Source organism: Otolemur garnettii, unplaced genomic scaffold (assembly GCF_000181295.1).
Source record: "Otolemur garnettii isolate 467f Iridium unplaced genomic scaffold, OtoGar3 scaffold00029, whole genome shotgun sequence".
Lineage (NCBI taxonomy): Eukaryota > Metazoa > Chordata > Mammalia > Primates > Galagidae > Otolemur > Otolemur garnettii.
The window spans coordinates 8,283,099-8,300,653 of record NW_003852424.1 but is presented as its reverse complement, the minus strand read 5'-3'; the positions used below and the strand labels follow the sequence as shown (position 1 = coordinate 8,300,653).

Genomic DNA, 17,555 nt, shown 5'->3' with positions numbered 1-17,555 from the left:
CGGCACTCTACCCAGGGGGACAGCTTGAGGCTCTGTCTCAAAAAAAAAAAAAATCAACACATTTCACCCCACATATGCATAAATATATTCATGATTTATATGTATATGACTTAAAAAATAAATAACAATAGGACAACAAATTAAAAACAGAAAAGAATAAAGACCCAAGGAAGAAATTAGGGCTAACACTTACATACCAAGCTGGACAAAGAGTAGCAAATTGTGAAAACGGAGCAAGACCAAGAAGCCTGGGCCAGGGCAGTTAGTTATTGGCGGAAGAGTCACTACGACAAGAAGAGTTATCTTAACAAGGTTGGTTTGTACAGATTTCTCTCAGCCTCAACTCTCAATCTCTGATGATGAGAAGGTCCTCCTTCCTCTTTGTACAGGGAGGGCACCTGTCACATGGGTTTCATCCCCTGCTTTCAGGAAGAAAAAGAAAGTTTAGAGCATCAGCTTGCATCTGCTATTTTTCAAAGTGACTTTAACTCAAAATAATTTGCTTGGTGCCCGTAGCACAGTGGTTACAGTGCCAGCCACATACACCGAGGCTTGCAGGTTCGAACCCAGCCCAGGCCAGCTAAGCAGCAATGACAACTACAACAGAAAAGTAGCCAGGTGTTGTGGCAGGCGCCTGTAGTCCCAGCTACTTGGGAGGCTGAGGCAAGAGAATCGCTTGAGCCCAGGAGTTTGAGGTTGCTGTGAGCTGTGACACCACGGCACTCCACCAAGGACGACATAGTGAGACTTTATCTCAAAAAATAATAATAATAATTTGCCAAAGTGGCATATTTAGGGGTAGCATATCTTGATTTCCTTATAGTTTCTGCTTCTATAAATTTCTTCCTTGAATTCTTTCCTACATTTCAAAAATTTCTGGGGTTTTTTGTTTTTCTTTCTTTTGTAGAAGCTCTTTGAATACTTTAGGTATTCGCTATGGCCTGAATTGTGTCCCCCCAAAATTCAGGTTGAGCCCCAAGCCCCCAATGTGATGTTATTTGGAGATGGGGGGTTGGGGAGGTAATTAAGGTGTGAAAGTGGAGCCCTAATGATGGGATCATCGCTTTATTAGAAGAGACACTTTCTGTTGGCCAAATGAAGACACAGGAAGAGTGCTCTCACCAGGAAGCAAATCAGCCAGCATATGGATCTCGGGAACTCTGAGAAATAAATGTCTGTTTTCTAAGACACTCAATATTTCATTACAGCAGTGAAAATGGAGACGATAGTTATCCTTTCTCACTGTTTTGAGCATTGAAATATCTTCTGTTACTCTGTTATCCATTAACCTTATAATAATGTCCCACATTTTGACACGATCTACTAAGTCTTACGCTGAGAGGTTTTATTTAGAACAGCAGTTCTCAATCTGTGGGTTGCAACCCCTTTGGGAGTCGAACAACTCTTTCACAGGGGTCGCCTAAATACATCCTGCATGTCAGTTATTTACATTACAATTCATAACAATAGCAAAATTATAGTTATGAAGTAGCAACAAAAATAATTTTATGGTTGGGGGTCACCACAACATGAGGAACTATATGAAAGGGTCGTGGCATCAGGAAGGTTGAGAAGCACTGGTTTAGAAGGTCCTTCCCTATCCTTACAGCACAAAGATCTCCTCCAACATCAACTCCTATTATCTTTAATTTTTATGGACTGAATCCATCTGGAGTCTACCATAGCATGTGGCATTATACTGACACCCACTTTTCTCTTCCTCCGTGTAGTGAAATGCCTTCTATTAAACAACACCTTTCCCCATTGATTTTGTGGATTAAGTTCCCACATGTGCCCAAATCTGTCTAGGAGCTCACTTCTGTGTTCTACTGGTCACTCCATTTTTCCAAAAATCTATGCTACATTGTCTTTACTACTACAGCTTTGAAATTATCCTGTCTGGTGGGAAGATTCCCCTTCCATACCCTTTTCATAGCTCTTTTTCAGATGTTGCTTAATTATTTGTAGACCTTTACTCTTCCTTATATTTTATAGTTTTAATAGTTTATATTAGTCTAAATAGTTTATATTTATAGATTAGTGAGTTTATCGAAAAAATCCAACTGGAATTTTATGGGGATAGCAATGTTTATAGATTAATTAGAAGAAATTTAATACCTCTATAACATTAAATCATCCCATCAAAAGTGTAGACTATATTTTCACAGATGATCCTCTATGACTCTCAGAGTTTTAATTTTTTCAGAAAGATTTTGTGCAGTTTTAGATATGTTAATACCTAGATATCCAATGACTTTGTGAATGGTCTCTTATTTCTTCTGAAATTTCTTTTTTTTTTTTTTTTTTTTTTTTTTGCAGTTTTTGGCCAGGGCTGGGTTTGAACCCGCCACCTCCAGCATATGGGGCTGGCACCCTAATCCTTTGAGCCACAAGCGCCACCCCCTACTGAAATTTCTAATGGGATAAGACTGGTGTAGAGAAACACTACTGATTTTCTTTTTCTTCTTCTTCTTTTTTTTTTTTTTTGTAATCTGATAGCCAGCAAAATCTTGTCAAGACCATTTATAGTTCTAATCATTGATCCTGTTGGATTATCTAAATAGATATTTACATCATGTATCAATGATTTCTACTTTCCCAATCCGGTCTCCTCTCATTTATTTCTTTATCACATTGACCCGTATTCCATGTTAAACAGTAGCAACTCAGGTGTCTTAGTCCATTTTTGTTGCTATAAGAGAATACATGAATCTGGTAATTGACAAAGAAACCTGTTTCTTACAATTATAAAAGCTGAGAAGTCCAAGGTCAAGGGAATACACTTGGTGAGAACTCTCACTAATCTCTGTACGTAAGGACTCTGCAGAGTCCTGAGAAAGCACAGGCCATCGTGTGGTGAGAGGGCTGAGTATCTAGTTCAGGTGTCTGTTCTTATAAAGTCACCATTTCCACCCCCATGCTAACCCATTAATCCATACGTGCAAGAGTCTAATCAGGAGGACAGAGCCCTCACACCTCAATCACCTCTTAAAGGTCCCACTCCTCAATACCACCACATTGTGGATTAAATTTCAACATACATTTCAGAGGAGACAATATTCAAACCACCACAATAACAGTATCTTAAAATCATATATCTGGCCCCTCTTAGCAGTGAGAGGTTGGGTGAGTTTCTTTACCATGCTAAGTCTCAGTTTCTCCAGCCGACATACCCTCCTCCTACAACTGTTCCAATGATCAGGATAATAAATCCAAAGTTCCTCACATACGGTGGGTGCTCAGAAGCACAGAATATTTTACTAATTCTCCTATTAAAGATTCAGCCATCTATTTCCTTGGTATCCTATTCTCCTTGTTATAGGCAATTTACCATTTAAAATATGTAGGATATTTAGGGTGGTGCCTGTGGCTTAAGGAATAGGGCACCGACCCCATATACTGGGGGTAGCAGGTTTGAGCCCAGCTCCAGACAAAATTGCAAAAAAAAAAAAAAATGTAGGATATTTAAAGTGGAGGGATGGTAATTATTATTTAAATCCAAAATGGATGATGGTAGAAAGGGTTTCAGCTCCCCACTGACTCTAAGCATTGTTCATTAAAAGTATTATGGAAGTGCAATGGCTCATGCCTATAACCTTAGCACTCTGGGAGGCTGAGGAGGGTGGATTGCTTGAGCTCATGAGTTCAAGACTAACCTGAGCAAGAGTGAGACCTGTTCTCTACTAAAAATAGAAAGATTAGCAGGGTGCTGTGGTGGGAACCTCTAGTTCTAGCTACTCAAGAGGCTAAGGCCAAAGGATTGTCTGAACCCAGGAGTTCGAGGTTGCTGTGAGGCAAGCTGACGCCACAGCACTCTACCCAGGCAACAGAGTACAACTCTTTCTCAAAATAAAAAACAAAAAACTGCAAAACATTGATGAAAGAAACTGAAGAGGACACACACACATGAAAGAAAGTGCTAGTGAGGATTAGACCAAATAAATTAGCAACAGCGGGAGCAGAGGCACAGGTCACCTCAGGTTTTCACTCTAATTTCATACTGTGTGCATCAGCAGAGTCATTATCAGCACATTTTCAAATAAGCTCTCATGATCAAGATGGCAGTGTTAGAGAATTTGGAATAAATTGAATTTTATGTGTTCGATGGGCAATGACTGAAAAAGAAAGCAGTGTAAAGATCAATTCTTTATTTAATCCAGATACTTTGTCAAGGAAAACACAATTATCTGTGTAAATGAGAAAGTTTTGCTATCTATGTATTAGACCAGTGCTTCAAGTATTATAAGTAATGGAAATGCATTAATAAATCCTAAGTTTTACTCAGTTCTCAGTTCTAGCTGGGCATTGTGGTGGGTACCTGTAGTACCAAGTAGTCTCAGCTACTTGGGAGGTCGAGGCAAGAGAATCGCGTAAGCCCAGGAGTTTGAGGTTGCCGTGAGCTGTGATGCACTCCACCCATGGTGACATAATGAGACTCTGTCTCAAAAAAAGAAAAAAAAAGATAAATCCCATCAGGCAGGTTTTTTTTTTTTTTTACCATATTAGATTTTTAAAAAATAGTAGGCACTAATTACTGCTATTAATACGTACTGGGGGACTGGTCTTTCCCCCTCAGAATGTGTATGAAATGCTAATAGTTGGACCATCGACAGTAATTGCAAATATTCTGGGGATGCAATTTCATAGCTCCCATTTTCAGGAAATTGCATATTTTTTGCTCTATTTGGGTGAAAACGTGTTTGTAGTAACAGCTTAGTAATAAAAACCATCTTTGAAAACTATTCTGGTTCTTTGATGTGACTGCAGGGACTTTTCTCACGGCCAACAGCCAGAATCTTAAATAACATTTGCACAAATTGGACAGATTTTCCGTTCTGCTTGGAACTGGGTGGTTTTGCAATACCCTTAGTGACATCACGCCTCGCAGAACAGCGTCGCATGTGATTCAGCCTGGTGTGCCTGTTCCCTTCTGCCACTGCAAGATGCTTACAGCTGTGGAGAGGGAGCTTGATTCCCTATACTGGCAGCTTTGAGTCTCTGATTTCAGCTATTTTTCCCCTGGGATCCCAAGCTGGGAGATTGTTTTGAATATGAACTACTAGAGTGCATGCAAAGGTGAATGTTGGAATTTACAGTTTTAGAAATTACTTTCTTTTTGTTTTTTAGACAGAGTCTGACTCTGTCACGCTGGGTAGAGTGCTATGGAATCACAGCTCACTCCAACCTCAAACTCCTGGGCTCAAGCAATCCTTGTCCCTCAGCCTCATAAGTAGCCGGGACTATAGGTGCCTGCCACAATCCCCAGCTAGTTTTTCTATTTTTAGTAGAGACAATGAAGTCTCGCTCTTGCTCAGCCTGGTCTTGAACTCCTGAGCTCAAGCAATAGAAATTACTTTCAATATCAATTAGCAATTCTCTACCACCACCAGCAGCTCCACAAAATGGGTCACAGATGAGGTACAGAAAAAATTGCTAGGTATTTTAAAGCATATATGAAGCACCTACTGTATGCTTCAGGGAATGGAGATTCATCATCACTGTGCCGCGCAATCTTCTCAGTGATCTTCCAAGATGGCTGGTGGCAGAAACAGCAAAATCATAACAGGTGGCTCGGCGCCAGTGGCTCAAGTGGCTAAGGTGCCAGCCACATACACCTGAGCTGGCAGGTTTGAATCCAGCCCGGGCCCGCCAAACAACAATGATGGCTGTAACCAAAACAAAAAATAGCCGGGCGTTGTGGCTGGCGCCTGTAGTCCCAGCTACTTGGGAGGTGGAAGCAGGAGACTCACTTGAGCCCAGGAGTTGGAGGTTGCTGTGAGCTGTGATGCCACAGCACTCTACCCAGGGGGACAGCTTGAGGCTCTGTCTCACAAAAAAAAAAAAAAAAAATCATAACAGCTATTGAGAGAGCACAGCAGAGGCGGGAAGGGCGTGGCTTTGAGTCAGAAACCTCATCGCTAAATCTCAGCTCTGCCACTTGAGTGTTATGACCCTACTTTCTTAACTTCACCATGTTCTGACATCCTTGTCTGCAAAATAGGAATAACGATAGCACGGCCTCAAAAGGCAACTGAGGGGATTAAATGAGACAATGCAGACACAAGCAGGACCCGTTACAATTATCTTCAGCCACAAACAACACATGGGATTCATTTTTCTCACGTAAACAAAGCTCCCCAGTTGAATGATAGCTGATGCTAGCTCCGGCCCGGCTGTTTCTGGGGCTTCTCCTGTGGCCCTGAGACAGCCACTGCTGCTGCCCAGCTGTCACTTTCCAATTCCTGGTGGGATGAAGGGCACACAACTGCATCAACCCATCCTTAAAGGGCCGTCCCAGAACCCCCTCAATATTTCCATCCCCTCACTTCCCACTCTCTCTTCAACCCCCTCCCTGCCTTCCAGCTTGTCACTCCCCTGAAACAACACTATTTAAATTTAGCTGTAATTCCATCTTGCTGAGCTTCACAGACCTTCTCATTCCTCATCTTCCTGATCTCCTCCCTCTGCAGAGACAGAGCCAACTGCTGCTTCCTGAAATGCAGCTTCGGTGGCCTCCATGACACCACCTCCTCTGTTCTCAGCCTCTCAGGCTGCCCCTCCCCTGCCCCTTTGCATATCTGTTCTCCTCAGCGAACCGTTAGACACTGGGGCCCTCGGGGCTGGCCCAGACCAGCCTCTCTGCTCCCTCTCCTTACGCAGACTCAGTTTAATTCCCACTCTCCTGCTAGTGAGGCCCAACCCACCTGCTTTGGATCAGACCTCTCCTCTGAGCTCCAGAGCTATGTGTCCCTGACCCACTCATGTCTTCAATGCATTGTTTCAGAGGGTACTAATACTCAGTATACCTAAGGGAGTGTTTGTGATGCCCCTACCCCTAAACACTCCAGCACCTCCACCACTAAACGTCAAGCCTGGCCCTCTCCTCAGGTCCCCCACCCAGGTAACAGCACTGTCTGCTGTCCAGCCGAGCAAGCTGGAAACCTAGGAAGCATCTACTCTCTCTGTCCTTCCATAGCCAGCAAGAGGCCTTGGAGACTAACTCATTAATTTCCCCTAGGTCTGTCCACTTGTCTCTGTCCTGCTCCAAGCCACCTCTTTATCTCTCATGGTATTACAGCAATAGCCTGCTCCCTGGCCAGCTGGTGTTCCCACCTACTTCTACATGGTAGCCATGGAGGGCTTTTCTGTACACTATTTGACCATATTGTTGCAGGAAGATGAAGCCCACTGGAGAGAAAGGGCACCCAAACACCATGTTTATAAGAGGAAGGGCTTTTTTTTTTTTTAATCATCTTAATTTTATTTTATTTATTTATTTTTGGTTGCAATTTTTGGCTGGGGCCAGGTTTGAACCCGCCACCTCTGGTATATGAGCTAGCACCCTACTCCTTTGAGCCACAGGTGCCGCCCAAGAGGAAGGGCTTTATTTCAGCCAGCGGAGCCAACAACACAGAAGAATTCAAAATGGCCAAGCTCCCCAACTGGCTGGGTCTCCTCCTTTCTATCCCCAGTCAAAAAGTTCCGGCCCATGAGTACCTTTCTCATAGGTCAGCTTGAATCAAGCTGGAGAGGCACCGGCTTTTACAGAATCACCAAAGCAGAAGCAAGCATCAGCCTCCAAGTTCCAGAAAGTTTAAATTCCTAAGAGCTGACTCACTGCAGGAAGGACTTCGCTGGTGTATTCTTGGGGTCTCCTTGAGAAGATCTCTGTTGTGCTAGAACTCACCCTTCCAGGGTATCCTCACTCAATATCATCATCGCCAACACATGTCACCCTCTTTGTCCCATTTAAAAGCTCTCAGTAGCTTCTCATTCTTGTCGAATACTGGCTAAAATCTTTAATGTGACTTACAAATCTCTGAACAATGGACCCTGCCTAATTGTGTAGCCCTGTCTTACACTGTGGGCTCTGCGTTCTGTGCTTGGGCCACTTTGGCCTCCTTTCTAGCCTCCAAACCTTCCCCCCCCCCCCCCCCCCGTGCCTTCTGTGGACTGCACCTGCACCCGCCCCCGCCCCCCTCCCCCCGTTCCTTCCCACCTTCCCTCCCAACCCCCCCCGCCCCCGTGCCTTCTGTTTATGGTGTGGCAAAGGCAACAGGCCTGTGAGATAGAAGAGAGTGTTGGCATAGAGGAGATCAATGTGCTGAGAGGCTGTCACACAGAATAGGTCATCCCTGTGCATAATGAGAGGAACCGGGATGCTGGCAGGAGGTGAAGAGGAGGAGAAGACTCAGAGTCACCAGTGAAAGGCCTGGGGGTAGGTACAGAAGAAGCCCCAGATTATAGGTGACAAACACAACCAGAGAGGTATGAGAAACTCCCATATCATGAGCCTTAACACACGGGGAGATTTTGGCTCATAGAGAAAGGTGTGGAAGCCACGAGGAGCTGAGAGAAGAATGCTGAGCCATCCCCTACCCAGCTCTCCCTGCAGGACCCCTGATTTCAGGATCACAGGGTGTGAGCAGCTCCCACTCTAGAGAGACACAAGGGAAACGGGGTCTAGGCTGTCCCATCTGCCCTGGGCCCCTCTCCCTTTCCTGAGCCTTCCTCTGTTCTCTCTTCCACAGCCTCTTTCTCACCCCCAGCTGCTTGGTGTCCTTCCAAAAAAATGGGGATGATAATACTACTAACCTTAAAAGGAAAAGCCTCAGATACTCTGGAATATCCTATATCTCAGAGGGATTTTCACGGAGGTCCACAGGGGACATGATAAGGTATGCTCACTGTAGCATAGGGTAGCAGGGAGTGGGAGTGGTCTCCATCACCAGATGAATGGCCTTGAGCCACGTCCAGGAAGGACATTACACATTACGGTGTAGCCACAGAACAAAGACTACACAGCAACGTGGATAGTGTGTAAAATGACAGTGTTCCCACCACCCAGGCTGTGGCTTCTAAGTGCGACTTTCCACCAATCAGAATGAGAAGTCCTTGGAGAAATAGCTGACTCCAGGTCCAAGGCAAAAAATGTACACGATGATCCAGGAACATCTTGCACCAGCCAGTAAAGAAGCTATCAAAGACTAATAAGGTGGTATCAATAATCACTAAAAAAACAATTTACCAATTTATAGTGGCTCCCATCTGCCAAAGACGGGATGATGAAAGCATCAATATATGTTGGGCATCTAGTTGACCCCAACCTGGGACAGTGGCCAGCAAGGAAGACGGCGCTGAGGAAAGGATAAAACTTACAGCAAACTTAGTGCATAAAACCAGAAGCCTGTGAAGGAATACACTGTTCCATGTTCCCGGGGGGCAGCAGGAGAACAAGGCAGCACCTGTCCTGTTTCCCGGAGTCTTTTTCCTGAGTACATAACAGAGTATCTGTGCAAGGATGCATAGCAGTCAGTAGTCAGCAGTCAAGGTCAAGAATGAGAGAGGGGAGATGACAGCCCCCAGAGGGCTGGGTAAAGGGTAAACAGGGACATAGGGTAATGGAACATCTGAAGAGGCCAGATAACGGTGCAATGAGAAGCAGAGGGGGGAGAGCAAGTCTCATCTCGGCTTCTCTACCCTAAGCTCCTAGCTGATGGCCTCAGCTGCCTGCACTGCTGATTTCCCATGCAGGGATGATCAAGTAGGCATTCCCGACTGGGCAGTTTACCCTGGGTTGGAAGGTCCGTGAGGAATTCACCCTGTCCACCTCCCACAGATGTGGAAAAAAGCTGCAAATAATTAATATAATCAAATATATTTAGACATATTTAAATTACATGGGATTATAATTTTTTTTTTCAAGACAGAGTCTCACTTTGTTACCCTGAGATTGAGTGCCGTGGTGTCATCACAGCTCACACCAACCTCAAACTCCTGGACTTAGGCAATTCTCATGCCTCAGCTTCCTGAGTACCTGGGACTACAGGCACCTGCCATAACATCAGGCTAATCTTTCTTTTTTCTTTTTTCAGGGGGGGTCTTAATTTTTTTTCAGTTTTTGTTATTGTTGGGGATTCATGAGGGTACAAGAAACCAGGCTACACTGATTGCATTTGTTAGGTAAAGTCCATCTTATAACTTGCCTCCCTAATTTTTCTATTTTAGACATAGTCTCTCTCTTGCTCAGGCTGGTCTCAAAATCTTGAGTGCAAAGAGTAGGCCCATCTTGGCCTCCCAGAGTGCTAGAATTACAGGCGTGAGCCACAGGACCTGGCCTATAACATTAATTTTTTTTTTCTTTTTCTTTTTTTAGAGACAGAGTCTCACTCTGTCACACCCTCGGTAGAGTGCTGTAGTATCACAGCTCACAGCAACATCAAGCTCTTGGGCTTAGACAATTCTCTTGCCTCAGCCTCCTCAGTAGCTGGTACTACAGGCACCTGCTACAATGCCTGGCTGTTTTTTTGTTGCAGTTTGGCCAGAGCAGGGTTTGAACCTACCACCCTCAGTATATGGGGCTGGTGCCCTACCCACTGAGCCACAGACACTGCCCTGTAATATTATTTTTAAACCTTATTTATCTTGGAGAGAATGAGCTCATTATTTTGAAAATTGATAAATAAAAGGAAAGAATCAAGCATTTATCTTGCCTTTCCTATATGAACTGTATCTCAGCGTTACTAAAGAGTTAGTGAGGGAAAGTTTCTCTTTACAGAACATCTCAGCTAACCAATGGAAAAGGAGTCAGAGAATTATGTGTAAACATTCTGTAACCTCTAAAGAATTCCTGGACGTAGGCCTTGATCATCAATGTGCTGAGGTCACATAGAAAAATGACTAAGTATTGGGCACCTCTTGATGGAAATCCAAAACTTCACTTATTAAGTATTTCTTGCCCCCCCAATAAAGTTTAACTTGCATCTGACCAAGTGTTTATATCTAAGTACCAATTTACAGAGGACAGAGAAACGCATTAAACAGCAGTACATGATCCTTTTGCAGGTCACAAGCATGATGATTGGGGGTTCCCACTCACATGTGACATGTGCCTCCCTTAAATCTTGTTATGACATCAGCCTGTTACCTGTCAGACATGAAAACAAGAAAAAAAGCAGCACAGGAATACGTTTAGAAAAATCTAGACTTGGGCAGTGCCTGTGGCTCAGTGAGTAGGGTGCCGGCCCCATATACCGAGGGGGGCAGGTTCAAACCCAGCCCTGGCCAAACTGCAACAAAAAAATAGCCGGGCGTTGCGGTAGGCACCTGTAGTCCCAGGAACTCGGGCAGCTGAGGCAAGAGAATCGCCTAAGCCCAAGAGCTGGAGTTTGCTGTGAGCTGTGACACAGAACTCCACCAAGGGTGACAAAATGAGAGTCTGGCTCTTAAAAAAAAAAAGAAAGAAAAGAAAAATCTAGACTCTAGAAACCTTCACAAATATAAGTTACCTGGTCTTCAATAAATAAAGTTGCAAGACGCAAAGGAGTACAGGCAAACCCACGATTAAAAGAGACTTCAGGCACATCAACCGACCATAAGGTACAAATCTTATTTGAATCTTAATTCAAATAACTGCCAAAAAATGATGAGACAGTTGATAAAATTTGAACATCAGTTGACTAAGTGATGATAGTAATTGTTTCTAATATTTATGTATGGTAATATGATACAATGATGATGTATTCTAAATAAAAAATTCTTACGTTTTAAAAGAACACACCAAAATCCTTTCATGGTTTTTTTTTTTATACTTTTTCCCCAAAATCCTTACTGATGACATAGTATGATTCTGGAATTTATTTCAAAGTAATCTGGGAGAAGTGGGAATGAACAGGGGTATGCATGAAAGAGAATCGGCCGCAAGTTTGCACCTGACTTTGAGTGATAAGTACAGTACACTTCATGATATCATTCTGCTTTTTTAATGTTTCGATTTTTTAGGCCCGTAGTTCAGTGGTTAGGGCGCCGGCCACATACACCAGGGCTGGTGGGTTCAAACCCGGCCAGGGCCTGCTCAACAACAACGACAATAACCAAAAAACAGCCAGGCATTGTGGTGGGCGCCTGTAGTCCCAGCTACTGGGAGGCTGAGGCAAGAGAATCATTTAAGCCCAGAAGTTGGAGGTTGCTGTGAGCTGTGATGCCACAGCACTCTACTGAGGGCAACATAGTGAGACTCTGTCTCAAAAAAAAAAAAGTTCCGATTTTTTGCCTAATAAAAGTTGTTTTAAGTAGTGGTTGACGGAAAAAAGAAGGAAGAAAGCAGGATGGAATCTACCATGCCATCTGTGTATAAAATATAAACACACAAAAGTGATACAAAGGACATACACAAACATATTAGAATGTTGGCATTGGGAGACTGAGGAATGGACATGGAGAATAAGACAAAATGGCATAAAAACAAGTGAAACAGGAGGGGCTTGGGCTGGTCCACCGTGAAGTGCTGTCAATTCGGCCAGCTTTGCACCTGAGATCAAAAGCTTTTCTGTCCCAGAGTGGTGAGGATTTGATGAGATATGTGGGTGCTATTCCTGCCCCAGCGCTTGGCACATCTTAAGTCCTTGATGAATGTTTGTTTCCCTTTATTCCCTCCACCCTCCACCATCTCCATGCCTGCTAAGGAACAAAAGTGATCTAACAAGTTAATTATTAGCACTTTAAGGTACTAAGCACAGATAACAACTTTACCGTCTGTCTCACTTCATTCCAGTAGAAATTTCCATTTCCTTAGTGCCAAGCCTTAAAGCAAGAGGGCCAACAGTCTCCATCGCAAGGGCCACTTCAGGAGGGCTCAGATCTGCCTACCCACTCGCAACTCCTTGGGGTGGTAGCTTGAGCTCATTTCTACCTCCTCTCTTCTAAACGAAACACATCAACAACTAGAAAGTACACCACCTCCCAGCTCATCGGGCTGCAGCTTGATTTTAGACTAGCATCAGAGTGAAATGCTTATGTGCTGAGCTCTGCTCTTCTGCCTAAGGGTAAAGACTCCATTCCGCACGCCCCCACTCCATGAGCCAAGCTCTACCATTTCTCCCTCTCTGCCTCTTTAGCCGTGACTACCATGTTCCTTCCAAACAATATATAAACTTTCAATTCAAAAATCACATTCCAGGTGACTGGCTCAATCATTCAGAGATTGCCAATGACTCGCCCAATCAATTTGAGGCTCAGCAATTGACTTGGAGTCAGTGGCGTCTGACAGCGCCCAGCACCTGCAGGGGCAAAAGAAGCAGGATCTACACGGGTTTGCAACAGATTAATGTTCCTGGCCAATCACACAGGAGTTGTTGCAGTGAGACGCAATCAATCCCTGGCTGCAGTTTGCCCCAGCAAGTCAAAGTTGAGGTCAGCTGTGAGCAGAGGAAAGGCCATTGCATCAGGTGAAAATATGAAAACCTAGCCAATCAGCAAGCATGCCCTTATCGAGCGTACTCTGCCTGTCCACCACCATGATAGAATACATTGAGAAACAATCACTCTAAGACCCCTGCATTTAAAATTTTAATGATCTTGGGGCTGGGAGCAGTGGCTCACACCTGTAATCCCAGCACTCTGGGAAGTGAAGGCAGGTGGATTGCTTGAGCTCAGGAGTTCAATACCCGGACAGAACGAGGGAGCGCAACGGAGGCAGGCCAGAGCCGCTGCCAGTCGCCATGACCCGCGGTAACCAGCATGAGCTCGCCCGCCAGAAGAATATGAAAAAGCAGAGCGACTCGGTTAAGGGAAAGCGCCGAGATGACGGGCTTTCTGCTGCTGCCCGCAAGCAGAGGGACTCAGAGATCATGCAGCAGAAGCAGAAAAAGGCAAACGAGAAGAAGGAGGAACCCAGGTAGCTTTGTGGCTTCGTGTCCACCCCTCTTGCCCTTCGCCTGTGTGCCTGGAGCCAGTCCCACCGCGCTCGCGTTTCCTCCTGTAGTGCTCACAGGTCCCAGCACCGATGGCATTCCCTTTGCCCTGAGTCTGCAGCGGGTCCCTTTTGTGCTTCCTTTCCCTCAGGTAGCCTCTCTCCCCCTGGACCACTCCTGGAGGTGAGGGGGTTACCCCTTCCCAGTGTTTTTTATTCCTGTGGGGCTCACCCCAAAGTATTGAAAGTAGCTTTGTAATTTAAAAAAAAAAAAAAAAAAGGAGTCCAATACCAAGAGGGAGACACCACCGCTACTAAAAATAGAAAAACTAGCAGGCTCCTGTACTCTCAGCTGCTTGGGAGGCTGAGGCAAGAAGATTGTGCAAGCCCAAAAGTCTGAGGTTGTAGTGAGCTATGATGCTACCGCACTCTGCCCAGGACAACAGAGTGAGACTCTGTCTCAAAAAATAAATAAATAAAATTTTAATAATCTTGTGAAGGATATAGAAAATTATACAGAACCTGGGCAGCACCTGTGGCTCAGTGGGTAGGGCGCTGGCCCCATATACCAAGGGTGACAGGTTCACCAAACTGCAACAACAAAAAATAATAACTGGGCATTGTGGCAGGAGCCTGTAGTCCCAGCTACTTGGGAGGCTGAGGCAAGAGAATCGCCTAAGCCCAGGAGTTGAAGGTTGCTGTGTGACACCACAGCACTCTACCAAGGGCGATAAAGTAAGATTCTGTCACTACAAAAAAAAAAGAAGAAGAAGAAGAAGGAAAATTATACAGAACCTAAAGACAGTACAAGTAAATAACCACATAACTACCCGGCATTCCTTTCTATCTGAAATAAATGTTCCCACCTTTGTTGGCAGGTCTAAATTCCACGTGTCCAAATGCCACTGCCTTCGCAAATTCCTGGCAACTCGGTGTGGCGTTCATCTTTTAGTCTAACCCCTCCAAAGTTGCAGCCTCAAGTCCCCTGGCCTCATTTAGGCTGCCTTCCCCCTGGAGCTCAGGGACAGGAGCCAGCCCTAACCTCAGCCTGTCCCCTGTGTGTAGGAGGGAAATGCAGGAGGAGTCAGGGTGGCTTCCGAGGGCCTCTGCGTCGGGGTGGGAGCTGGGCGAAGTCCTCTCTTCAATTCCTTGCTTCTTGAACCCAGAGCTATTTTGAGCAGATGCCGTGTGCACCTTGTCCAAGATGACTTTACCCGTTGAAAAGAGCAAGTAACAGACAAAATTATCCAGGAACAGGGCAGTGCCTGTGGCTCAAAGGAGTAGGGCGCCAGCCCCATATACCAGAGGCAGTGGGTTCAAACCTGGCCCCGGCCAAAAACTGCAAAAAAAAAAAAAATCATCCAGGAACACAGGCAAGAAGCTTTTCCTCATATCATCAGGTCCAAGGTACATTCTGAGTCATTAATCCTCCCTTGGGCAGGTTGGGATTAGATTCTGCTGCGTCCAGACCACTCAGCCACATTTGTATTGCTGGGAACAATGTCAAGAATCGTGCAGCTCAAAGGTCTAATATCTGTCACAAACCGTTCCTGGACTCATTCTTCTGTCCCCTCATTCCGAGCCTTCTGAGCAAGCAAACGAGGGCTTTCATCCGTAAGTGATTGAGTTACCTAAGTAAACTGACCAGAAAGGGTTGCAAGCAAACAACATAAAAACTAAAAATTTGCATTTACCAAAAGGAATTGCATAGCAGAGACTGGTTATCAATCGGAGAAAGTTGAGGGCAGATGCTATGAAAATTAACTTCAGGCTCAGCGCCTATAGCTCAACCGGCTAAGGCGCCAGCCACGTACACCCAAGGTGGTGGGTTCGAATCCCCAGCCCGGACCCGCCAAACAACAATGATGGCTGCAACCAAAAAATAGCCGGGCGTTGTGGCGGGCGCCTGTGGTCCCAGCTACTTGGGAGGTGGAGGCAGGAGACTCGCTTGAGTCCAGGAGTTGGAGGTTGCTATTAGATGTAATGCCACGGCACTCTACCCAGGGGGATCGCTTGAGGCTCTGTCTCAAAAAAAAAAAAAAAAGAAAAGAAAATTAACTTCAGCATTTTTTTTTTTGAGACAGAGCCTCAAGCTATCCCCCTAGGTAGAGTGCTCTGGCATCACAGCTCACGGCAACCTCCAACTCCTGGGCTCAAGCGAGTCTCCTGCCTCAGCCTCCCAAGTAGCTGGGACCACAGGCACCCGCCACAATGCCCGGCTATTTTTTGGTTGCAGCCATCATTGTTATTTGGTGGGCCCGGGCTGGATTCAAACCCGCCACCTTAGGTGTATGTGGCTGGCGCCTTAGCCACTTGAGCCACAGGCACCAAGCCAACTTCAGCATTTTTTCGTGAATCAGGGATGGGATGGAACATTGTCTTTGGAGACAGTAAAATACTGACAGAATCCAGACCTCCTAGCCTGACTCTGTAATGCAGACCATGAAACTGGCCTTTTCCAGGCTCAGCCATCTTTTCTTTACAGCAGTGGTTCTCAACCTGTGGGTCGTGACCCCTTTGTAACAATGAAAATACATCCTGCATATCAGATATTTACATTACGATTCATAACAGTAGCAAAATTACAGTTATGAAGTAGCAACGAAAATAATTTTATGGTTGGGGTCACCACAACATGAGGAACTGTATTAAAGGGTCGCAGCATTAAGAGGCATTAGGAAGGTTGAGAACCACTGGTTTAAAGGCCATAATGAAGTGGGAGTCTGTCTTCACCTTCATTGTTTTATTCCCCACACAACTGTTGCACATTTATAGTATAATGAACCAGACAGTCACTCACGTACTTCCGGGAAGCAGGTCTCCATGTTGTAAATGAATAGACTGGCTGAATTTCTCAAAGAACTGACCATATATCCCTCTCCTGTGCTATCCTGATATGGGGTGTTTTAGAAATCACTATTTTCTTCACGTATCCCAACATATATTGATTGCTGTATGAAATACAGTCTAGGCAGAAAAGTCATACAAGTAGTTATGAAAAAACACACCTCTAGATCTCTGATTATTTTCTATATTCTGCAAATTATATAATAAATCAGTTCCAAAGATTAAAAAAAAGGCAGGGGAAAGGCTATAATGAACCTGCTGGAGGGAGCACAACCCAAGGACTACTATTTCAATTTAAAAGTTCACTACCGGGGGAGGCGCCTGTGGCTCAGTGGGTAGGGTGTCAGCCCCATATACCAAGGGTGGTGGGTTCAAACCCAGCCCGGCCAAACTGCAACAAAAAAAAATAGCTGGGCTTTGTGGTGGGTGCCTGTAGTTCCAGCTACTTGGGAGACTGAGGCAAGAAAAGCGCTTGAGCTCAAGAGTTTGAGGTTGCTGTGAGCTATGATGCCACAGCACTCTACTGAGGACAACAGAGTGAGACTCTGTCTCTACAAAAAGAAAAAAAAGTCCTCTACTGGGCGGCACATGTAGCTCAGTGGGTAGGGTGTCAGCCACATACACCGGGGTTGACTGGTTCGAACCCAGCCCAGGCCTGCTAAAACAACAATGACAACTGCAACAAAAACAAAAGCCTGGGGCAGCACCTGTGGCTCAGTGAATAGGGCGCTGGCCCCATATAGCGAGGGTGGCAGGTTCAGACCCAGCCCAGCCAAACTGCAACAAAAAAATAGCCAACTGTTATGGCAGGTGCCTGTGGTCCCAGCTGCTCAGGAGGCTGAGGCAGGAGAATCGCCTAGGCCCAGGAGCTGGAGGTTGCTGTGAGTTGTGATAACACAGCACTCTACTGAGGGCACGAAAGTGAGACTCTTTCTCTAAAAAAAGAAAGTAAGAAAGAAAAAAAGCCAGGTGTTGTGGCAAGCGCCTGTAGTTCCAGCTACTTGGGAGGCTGAGGCAT

General features: G+C 45.1%; 1 non-coding gene and 1 pseudogene across 2 annotated transcripts; both read left to right on the top strand.

The window, feature by feature from the left end:
- The first annotated feature begins 10,833 nt into the window (after window positions 1-10,833).
- Window positions 10,834-10,937, top strand: LOC111724993. The gene has a single exon (XR_002773187.1). It is a non-coding gene; the product is annotated as a small nucleolar RNA U13 (small nucleolar RNA).
- Window positions 10,938-13,452: 2,515 nt separating this feature from the next.
- LOC100949126 lies at window positions 13,453-13,951 on the top strand (annotated as a pseudogene). The gene has a single exon (XR_153468.2). The product of XR_153468.2 is annotated as a small EDRK-rich factor 2 pseudogene (transcript).
- Window positions 13,952-17,555: the final 3,604 nt, after the last annotated feature.